Raw genomic sequence first — 10,086 nt, forward strand, 5'->3', positions numbered from 1 at the left:
GGGGAGTCCAGCGACATAGCCATTATGCTAACTGCTGGTCCCTATTTATATTTTTATATATATTTACATTTTTCTTTTTTGTTTGTTTATGTATAATATGATTACATTTATTTATATTTTATATATATTTATATTTTTCTTTTTGTTTGTTTATACACACACACATATATATGTTTTTATATTTATTTATTTTTTATTTTATATATATTTAGGTTTTTGCCATTGAGTATATGTGCTTGCTAGAGATAGACAGAGACAGAGAGAGAGAGAGAAAGTGAGAAATCATCCCCCAGTTGGGATGGCCACATTGCAATCCCTTCTCTTCTTCTATTTTCCTCCTGGGATTCTGGGCACCTGCACATATGTGCCCAGCATGGTTTTCAAACTGCCAGGTCTGGGAGTCGAACTGTGGTCAGCCATGTGGGAGTCCAGCACTTTAACCACCATGCCACTTGCCAGCCCCAAGAAGCACAAATTTTAAAAAGGACGACAAACCCACTGAGATGAAAGCAACGCTTCGCACACTGCCTGGAGACTGGAGAGAGAGCTGTGGGCTCTGGAGGCAGGAAGCCTGGCTGGAGGGTCAGCCCTGACCCTTCAGGCCAGCTCAGTGACCTGGGGCAACTCAGTCTCACCTGACCTTGTTTCACTCATCTGCAAAATGGGGCTAGTCCCATCTACCTGAAGAGCTGCTGTGGGGTTAGAGGAGACCATGTGAACAGACATCCCAACCGGTGCAGTGTTGGGCCATTGGTCTGCAGTCACCTGGTCTTACTGGGCATGGGAAAAAAGCAGATGTCAGGCTGCATTCAATACTAAATTCATTTATTTTATTTTATTTTTTTTTAAAGTTGACCAGAGAGAGACAGAGAAAGAATAGGAAAGTGAGAAAGCAAGATGCCAGGTACAGGACTCGAACTATGGTCAGCCATCTGGGAATCCAGCCGCTTTAACCACCACGCCATTTGCTGGGCCCTGTTTTATTTTTTTTAGAAGTATTTTTGCTATAGGGTACGTACGCTCACTGGAGAGGCAGAGAGAGAGAGAAAGTGAGAAATCACCCCCCACATACCCAGGAGGAATGGCCAGGCTGCAATCCCCTCTCCTCCATTCTCCTCCTGGGATTTCAGGCACGCACACACACATGCCCACATGTGAGTTTTTAAGTCGCCGGGGCTGGGACTCGAACCGCGGTCGACCACACGGGAGTCCAGTGACATAACCATTACCCCATCTGCTGATCCCTTAAATACTGAATTCAGAAAGCATCCCCAAGGAGAGCGACAGGAGCCCTTCCTGCAGCCCCACAGCGTCTCCCCCACCACCTCCTCCACTTCTCTTCCTGCTGGGACAACCCAGTGGGTTTTGTACCCCTCCTGCAGTAAGGGAAGCCTTGTAAGGGGACTCCCTGAGTAAACAGAAAGCTCCAGTAAGCACAATGTGAGTTCCAAGCTCTCCAGCGGTGGAGCCCAGATCTTCCCCACCCCAACACACTGGGCAAGAATTTCCAGCATGGGACTTGTAGGATTCCAGGGCCTACTAGCTTTGAAGAATCTGTGTTCAGGGACCAGCAGGTGGCATGGTGGTTAAGGCACTGGATTCCCACATGGCCGACTATGGTTTGAGCCCCAGAGCCAGTGGCTTGAAAATCACACTGGGTGTGCTCGCGCGTGCGCGTGCCCAAGTCTCAGGAAGACAATAGAGGAGAAGAGATTGTGGTGTGGCCCTCCCACAAGAGGGACATTTCTCACTTTCCCTCTCTCCATCTCCCTGCAGCAATCATGTGCCCTGTGGGGAAAAAACTAAAAATGAAAATAAAATAACAGAGTAGGTGTTTGGGGCCAGCAGGTGGCATGCTGCTGAAGGCATCGGATCCCAGTATGGCAACATTTTTTTTTTTTTTTAATATTGAGACCAGCAGCTGGCGTAATGGCAACATAGCTGGATTCTCATGTAGTCGACCGTGGTTCGAGTCCCGAACCTGGTAGCTTAAACTCACACAGGCATTTGTGTGCTCGGTGGGCCCAGGGAGGTGCCGGAACATCACCCCAAGACCATTCCTGTGTCAGTCTAGTATGGATCATTGTCACCACCTGATCCCAAACACTTCTTGTATCTTTTTTGGGGGGGAAGAGGTGTTTGCTATAGGGCACATGCACTCACCAGAAAGACAGAGAGAGACAGAGAGACAGAAAGCGAGAAATCACCTCCCAGGGGGGATGGCCACGCCACAATCCCTTCTCCTCCATTCTCCTCTTGGAATCTGGACACACACACGGATTTGCCCAGTGTGAATTTGAAGCCACCGGGTCCGGGACTTGAACCGTGGTCAGCCAAGTGGGAGTCCAGCGACGCCATCTGCTGGCCCCCAAATGACGTTTTCTAAGCCTTGAGTCCCTCATCCGTAAAACAGGGTGTGATAATATTTCCTGCATAAAGTCTAGGTCGGCATAAAATAAGTGATGTGTCTATGCCACTCTGTAATGCCCGCCATGTGACAAGTGCCCAGTACGCTACGGGTGTATTCCCACTGTCAGTGTCGCCGCTACCCCATCGATGGCTCTGTGGCCTTCCAGGTGACACGGCAGCCGGCCATCCTTCCCTGCTTCCCTGCAGCACCCAGATCAAGGCTTAGATTGTCCGGATGGGGTGTTATGGGGGGCAGGCAGGCAGCTCTTCCAAGAACTGGCCATTCGCTTGACAGGGTCACCCCTTCCCCTAGCTACGGCAGGCTTCTTACATCCTGGAACCTGGCTTGGGGAATGTCACCAAAGGAGTCACTTAAAGAAAGAGAATGAGACCTGGAGGCAGGTGTGGGAGCCTGGAGCAAGAATTCGGAATATCTCTTTCACCATTGAATAAGAAGGCAGCTGAGTCACTTGAGGGAAGAGCTTGGGGTTACTAAGGTGCAGGTGAGGCAAGGCGAGCATGGTACTATTTGTAAACGGATGATGCTTACGTAAGGTTGAAAGGCAGGGTTTCCGGTTGCCCTGCACAATAAAGCATCCCTTGGAAAAGAACAAGATGACAAGGATTCGAGTAATCTCCAGATAAGGGTGGGGGCTGCACCCACAGCCTAGTGAGGGAGGTGGTGAAACAGTGCGGAAAGACCGCCCCATCACACCGCCTCACTGACCTCCTCCTGCAATCTCAAGCCAAAAAGCAAGACAGGACCAGCAGGTGGCATGGCGGTGAAAGCACTGGATTCCCACATGGCTGACAGTGGTTCGAATCCCAGACCTGGATGGTCACGCCGGTCGCGCGTGCGTGCATGCCCAAAATCCACAGAGGAGAGTGGAGGAGGAGAGAATGAGGCATGGCCAACCCTCCTGGAGTGATTTCTCACTTTTCCTCTCACTGTCTGTTTGTCTGTCTGTCTCTCTCTCTGGTGAGCACATGTACCCTATGAGTGAAAAAATAAAATAAAATAAAATAAAACAAAAAGCAGGATGGCCTTCGGACCAGGGATTGCTGGCCTTGGGCTGAGGGATCAGGCGCCCATTATAGCAATCATTGCTTTCAGGACCAGCAGTTAGCGTAATGGCTATGTCACTGGACTCCCACGTAGTCGACCGCGGTTCGAGTCCCGGACCCGGTGGCTTAAAACACGCAGGGCGCGTGTGTGTGCGTGCCCAAGATCCCGAGAGGAGAATGGAGGAGAAGGGATTGCGGCGTGGCCATCCCCCTTGGGGGTGATTTCTCACTTTCTGTCTGTCTGTCTCTGTCTTTCTGGTGAGCGCACACGCCCTATAGCAAAAACCTCTCAAAAAATAAAAAAGTTTACACTACAAGCAGGCTTGGAATAGGAGCTCCTTCTATTTGCTTCTCTACAGCCCCAGTAGCCATTAGTCACCCTAGCAGGATGGGGAGGTGGGGCAAAGCCCTAAATAAGCTGGTACCAGGAATTCAGATGCTCACAGCTCCGACCTCCGGTTTTGTGGTTGAAAATGGGCAAAATATCACCATTTTTTCATGGACCATTGCAAAACGTAAATGGGGTGATGGAAACAATAACCACAGAGCAGTTCAGTGTCCAAAGTCCCAACCCAAGGCGCACCGAATCCTCATGACAGTAGTAATTACTCACACCTCCAAGGAGCTGCGGAAAGGGAAGTTCGGAGACAGAAAGTCAAGTGCTAAGGGGACGCAGAGTCAGGCTGGACCTTGGGTGCCACGAGTAGAAACGTAACCTCTCTTTACATCGCTTGGTTTTGCCTTTTATCAAGTCATTACGTATGAACATGCTTTGAGGATAACGCTTCCTCATACAAATGATCATTTTCTCTCTTTCTTTCTTTCTTTCTTTTTTTTTATTTTTTATTTTTATTGGGAGGTTTTTGCTATAGGGCACGTGCGCTCGCCAGACAAACAGAGACAGAGAGACAGAAAGCGAGAAATCACCCCCAGGGGGGATGGCCACGCCACAATCCGTTCTCCTCCATTCTCCTCTCGGGATCTTGGGCACGCACGCACACACGCCCGGCATGAGTTTAAGTCACCGGGTCCGGGACTCGAACTACGATCGACTATGTGGGAGTCCAGCGACATAGCCATTATGCCAACTGCTGGTCCCACAAATGATCATTTTCAATCAATTTTTTTTTTGAGGCGGTAAGTTTTTGCCATAGGGCATGTGCACTCGCCAGGGAGGAGAGAGACAGAGACAAGGAGAGGGAAAGTGAGAAACCAACCCCCCGGGGGGATGGGCATGCTGCAATCCCTTCTCCTCTATTCTCCTCCTGGGGTTTTGGGCACAGGTGCACACGTGCCTGGCATGAGTTTGAAGCAGCCGGATCCAGGACTAGAACCGTGGTTAGCCATGTGGGAGCCCAGCGCAGTAACCACCGTTCCAGCGGCTGGCCCTCAATCGTCATTTTTTATCATTGTGAAGACATGCGGTTTTGGAGGGTCCCCTTTACAGGCTAGACACTGGGCCGGACGCCTGCCAGACACAGTCAGATCTTCCTTCTTCCCATTAGAACAGCGAACGTTGGGGAGTTGGGTGGGGGGTGACCCCAGAGCACGGCAGACAGATCCCGACCACGAGAGCAAGCTCATCTCTGGCCCCCAGGTGGTGCTGGCCAGTGAAACTCCCACTCAACATCTCCCCTTTCACAAAGAGAGAATATGGGAGTCACCCAGTGCTGGATCCTACATGGCCAAATCTGCGGTTCGAGTCCCGGACCCAGCCATTGAAAAACACACCAGTCACGTGTGCGTACATGCCTAAATCCCAAGAAGAGAATAGAGGAGAAGAGGGTGCAGTGTGGACATCCACCCAAGAGAGGTGATTTCTCACTTTCCCTCTCTTTTTCTCTCTCTCTCACTCCAGTGTGTGTACATGCCCCCAAAAAATTATTAAAAAAGAAAAAAGAAAAAAACAGGGACCAGCAGTTGGCCTAATGGCTGTGTCACTGAACTCCCATGTAGTTGCCCGCAGTTCGAGTCCCGGACCCAGTGGCTTAAACTCACACCAGGCGCGTGTGCGTGCGTGCCCAAGTTCCCGAGAGGAGAATGGAGAAGGGATTGCGGCATGGCCATCCCCCCTGGGGGGTGATTTCTCACTTTTTGTCTGTCTGTCTCTCTCTGTCTTTCTGGCGGGTGCAAATGTCCTATAGCAAAAATCTCTCATAAAAAAAAAAAAAAAAAAAAAAAAGAACCTGTAGAATCTCTTAAAGAAAAACAAGGGACTTACCTTCCCCAAACACCAGTCCCCCCATGAGGGTAAAAAATAATACCAGGTATTCAACTTTTGAGTCCCAGAAGTACCCGTAGTTTCCAAGATCACAGCTGAGAAAATGTACTAGAGGCAAAATAAAACCAACCGTCAGTAATGATAATTACCTTGAGTGGGGATGATAACGCCGCGCCAAGGAGCTCGGGTACTGTAGCTGTACACGTGTGTATGTTAAAATGCCACGTGGGCTTTCACCACATCCCTGCAGGAGGAGGGAGGGGAGACACAATTACTACACGACACAGCGCACCCGAAGTTCGCTTCTGTTCTAAAACATTAAGTGAGAATTACAGACGGATGCTAGAACCTGGTGCCGGTTAAATCGCAATCAGTTTGGTCTGATGTGCGTAGGGCTTTTGAACCATCTGAGCTGACATGTAAAATTCAAGAATTAAAAATAAACATTTTTATTCTTTTCTTTTTTTGGGGGGAGAGGTTTTTGCTATAGGGCGCGTGTGCTTGCCAGAAAGACAGAGAGAGACAGAGAGACAGAAAGCGAGAAATCACCCCCCAGGGGGGATGGCCACGCCACAATCCCTTCTTCTCCATTCTCCTCTCAGGATCTTGGGCATGCACGCACACGCACCCGGCATGAGTTTAAGTCACCGGGTCCAGGCCTTGAACCGTGGTTGACTACATGGGAGTCCAGCGACATAGGCATTACACTAACTGCTGGCCCCCTGGGCCCGTGGGATTTCAAAGGGCAGGTTGTGACCCACTAGTGCAAGACTTCCCACCACAGGCTCTGCCCGGAAATTCTTTGAGAAAGCTTTTTATCTTTGTTGTGTTTTATTTTCTTTTGCTAGAGGGCGCTTGCAGGAAAGAGGGAAAATGAGAACTCTCCCCTCAGGGGGGATGGACACACTCCAATCCCTTCTCCTCTGGTTTCCTCTCAGGACTTTCTGGAGATGGGGGCACACACACACACACAAACACCCTCTGGCATATTTTCCAAGCCACCAGGTGTAAAATTCGAACCACACAGGCAGCCATGTAGTATCCAGCCACCTTAGCTACCGCACTACTTGCTGGAGAGACAGAGAGACAGAAAGTGAGAAATCACCCCCCCTCAGGGGGGATGGCCACACTGCAATCCCTTCTCCTCCATTCTCCTCTTGGGATCTTGGGCACGCACGCACACGCACCCGGTGTGAGTTCAAGCCACCGGGCCTAGGACGCGAACCGCGGTTGACTACGTGGGAGTCCAGCAACATAGCCATTATGCTAACTGCTGGTCCCCCAAGGAGGATTTAAAGCATGTTCTCCCGTCATCCAGACCAACACATTGGGAGCTCCAAAGTCGCAGTCCTGGCCCTGGTACTGATCCCACTGTTCAAGATATTTTACCGAAGTGGAGCAGACACACAGCGAAGTAACAAACCTAAAGGAACATCATCACCAGCACCCCAGACCCTCCCTCTGGGACCCTTCTCAGTCACCCCCTCCCTCACCTCGCCTACCCTAACTTTATTTCTTTCGTTTATGCCATAGGGCACAAGGGCTCACTAGAGAGGAAAGAGAGACAGAGAAAGGGAGAGAGAAATCACCCCCCAGGGGGGATGGCCACACCACAATCCCTTCTCCTCCATTCTCCTCTTGGGACTTTGGGCACACATGCACATATGCCTGGGGTGATTTTCAAGCCACTGAGTCTGGGACTCGAACCCAGTACCCAGTGACTTAAAAGCTACGAGACTTGTTAGCCATGTGGGAATCCAGCCATGGCACCTGCTGGCCCCACTACCCACTTTTTTTTTTTTTTTTAGAGAGAGAGATTTTTGCTACAGGGTGTGGGTGCTTGCCAGAGAGACAGGGAGAGACAGAGAGACACAGAGAGATAGAAAGTGAGGAATCACCCCGGGAGGATGGCCACACTGCAATCCCTTCTCCATTCTCCTGTTGGGATCTTGGGCACACATGCACACGCACCTGGTATGTTTTAAGCTGCTGGGTCCAGGATTTGAACTGCAGTCAACTACATAGGAGCCCATATAACATTAACTATTATGCCCAATCTGCTGGTCCCATGCCCTAACTTTTAATACCACGGGTGGATGTTGCTTGTTCTAAGCTTTACATACATAAAATCGTACTGAGTGCATTTCTTTCTTTTTATCTTTGTTTAGGTTTTTGCCATTTTAAGGCATGTGCACTCACTGGAGAGAGACAGAGAGACAGAGAGACAGAAAGCGAGAAACACACCTGCTGGCCCTGCAGTGCATCTTTTATCTGTTAGCCCCTCTGGTGGGTGTGTAGAGGTGCTTTACTGTTGGTTTGTTTCTGAGAGATTTTTGCTATTAGGGGGCATAAGCTAGAGGGAAAGACACAGAGAGACAGAGACAGAAAACGAGAAATCACCCTCCGGGGGGATGGCCGCGCCACAATCCCTTCTCCTCCATTCTCCTCTAGGGATCTTGGGCACGCACGCACACGCGCCCGGCGTGAGTTTAAGCCACCGGGTCCGGGACTCAAACCGCAGTCGGCTACATGGGAGTTCAGCGACATAGCCATTATGCCAACTGCTTGTCCTTCTTCCACTCTCCTCTCAGGACTTTGGACACACATGCATACATGCACAGTGTGATTTTTTCAAGTGGCCAGGTCTGGGACTCAAATCACGGAGTTGGTCTTGTGGGATCCAGCACCTCTATCCTCCACGTCACCTGCTGCCCCATGACCGGAAACTTCAAGGCACAGAATGGGATATAAATGCAAGTATCAATATGCATCAGATATTGTGTTGTGAAACTAATGTATCAGGCAATTGTGTGTGTGTGCACACACGAGCTCATGTGCATGTAACAATTGGAAGTTGAGAATTGCAAAGGATTGGGGACCAGCAGTTGGCGTAATGACTATGTCGCTGGACTCCCACGTAGTCGACTGCGGTTCGCATCCTGGACCCGGTGGCTTAAACTCACGCCGGGCACGTGTGCGTGCGTGCCCAAGATCCCGAGAGGAGAATGGAGGAGAAGGGATTGCAGCGTGGCCATCCCCCCGGGGGGTGATTTCTCGCTTTCTGTCTCTCTGTCTCTCTGGCAAGCGCACGCGCCCTATAGAAAAAACCTCTCCAAAAAAAAAAAAAAAAGAATTGCAAAGGATTGTGTGTTATCAGTACTGGCCAGGAAAGTCTGAAAACCACGCTATATTGTAATCTATGAAACGGTCGCTTAGGAAAATCCAACTTTGCGCCCTTTTTTTTTTTTTTACAGTCATCACGGGAAAGTTCTGGAGTTTCTGTCTTACACAATTAGTCACAGACCAGAAGTCCACGTGAAGCGAACCTCTGTGGGAAACAAGCCAGGGCAACCCAGTGAAGGCTAATGGGATTTGAGGTGCCCGGTCCAACCAGGACCCTGCAACAGGGACTTCAAGTGGGATACAGTTAATGACGCCGAGATGTGAACGTGACCAAGGAAGAGTCTCATCGTGCAATGTGAGATTGGTTTAGCATCAGCAAATTGTGTGTGTGTATATATGTATACATATATTTTTTTTTTGAGAGGTTTTCGCTATAGGGCACGTGCCGTCGCCAGAAAGACAGAGACAGACAGAGAGATAGAAAGCAAGAAATCACCCCCCAGGGGGGATGGCCACACCGCACTCTCCTCCATTCTCCTCTCGGGATCTTGGGCACGCACGCACATGCGCCTGGCGTGAGTTTAAGCCACCGGGTCCGGGACGTGAATCGCGGTCGACTACGTGGGAGTCCAGCGACAGAGCCATTACGCTAACTGCTGGTCCCAAGGTGGGCATTTTTCGACAGGATCATTCCATGTTGGGGTCCTCTGGCCCATCCTCCTGGATTACAGGTGGGATTACCAGTGCATACCGCTGTGCCTGGCCTGTGTAGCCTGGTCCAGGAACTGAACTGAACCTGGGCATCCTGTGTGGCCCCAGCCTTGTGCAGAGGTGCCCTAACACCTGCACCACTGCGACTGAGCCTCCGGGTCAGTCTTTGTGCCAGGACTCCTAAATCCACAGCATGGAGCCAAGGCTCTTGCATAGATGACCTGGGGCCCAAGATTGATACGCAGTTGCAACATTGCACTTTGTGTTTCCTGAGAGCAGTGGGCAGCTCTGGAACCGCGGAGTACCATCCTCCCACGACCTCTCTGACAGCTATCGGGAGTGCTTCTGCTGAGGCGTTGGGGACCAGAGAGAAGTGTGTGCAGGCGCGTGTGCGGGTGTGCGTGCCTGGCCACCAGCATGGCCTTCCTCACCTACCACTCTGCATAATCAGCATGACAAATGAACTTATTTTTCTTTTTTTTTTCCTCCTAAGAATTAGTTTATTACTAGTTATTTTTATCCACCCTCCTTTTTTTTTTGGAGAGGATTTTGCTATA

The 10,086-nt window shown here is 50.2% G+C and overlaps 1 protein-coding gene across 1 annotated transcript in view; it reads right to left on the reverse strand.

The window, feature by feature from the left end:
• CERS3 (ceramide synthase 3) overlaps positions 1 to 10,086 on the reverse strand; it is a 90,998-nt gene that overhangs the window by 54,304 nt on the left and 26,608 nt on the right. Inside the window, exon 2 of the mRNA XM_006159494.1 lies at positions 5,845 to 5,939. The gene's annotated coding sequence lies outside the window, so the exon portion shown is untranslated. The remainder of the gene's footprint in view (positions 1 to 5,844; positions 5,940 to 10,086) is intronic.

This window comes from Tupaia chinensis, unplaced genomic scaffold, assembly GCF_000334495.1.
Source record: "Tupaia chinensis unplaced genomic scaffold, TupChi_1.0 Scaffold000632_1, whole genome shotgun sequence".
In the NCBI taxonomy this organism is placed as follows: Eukaryota; Metazoa; Chordata; class Mammalia; order Scandentia; family Tupaiidae; genus Tupaia; species Tupaia belangeri.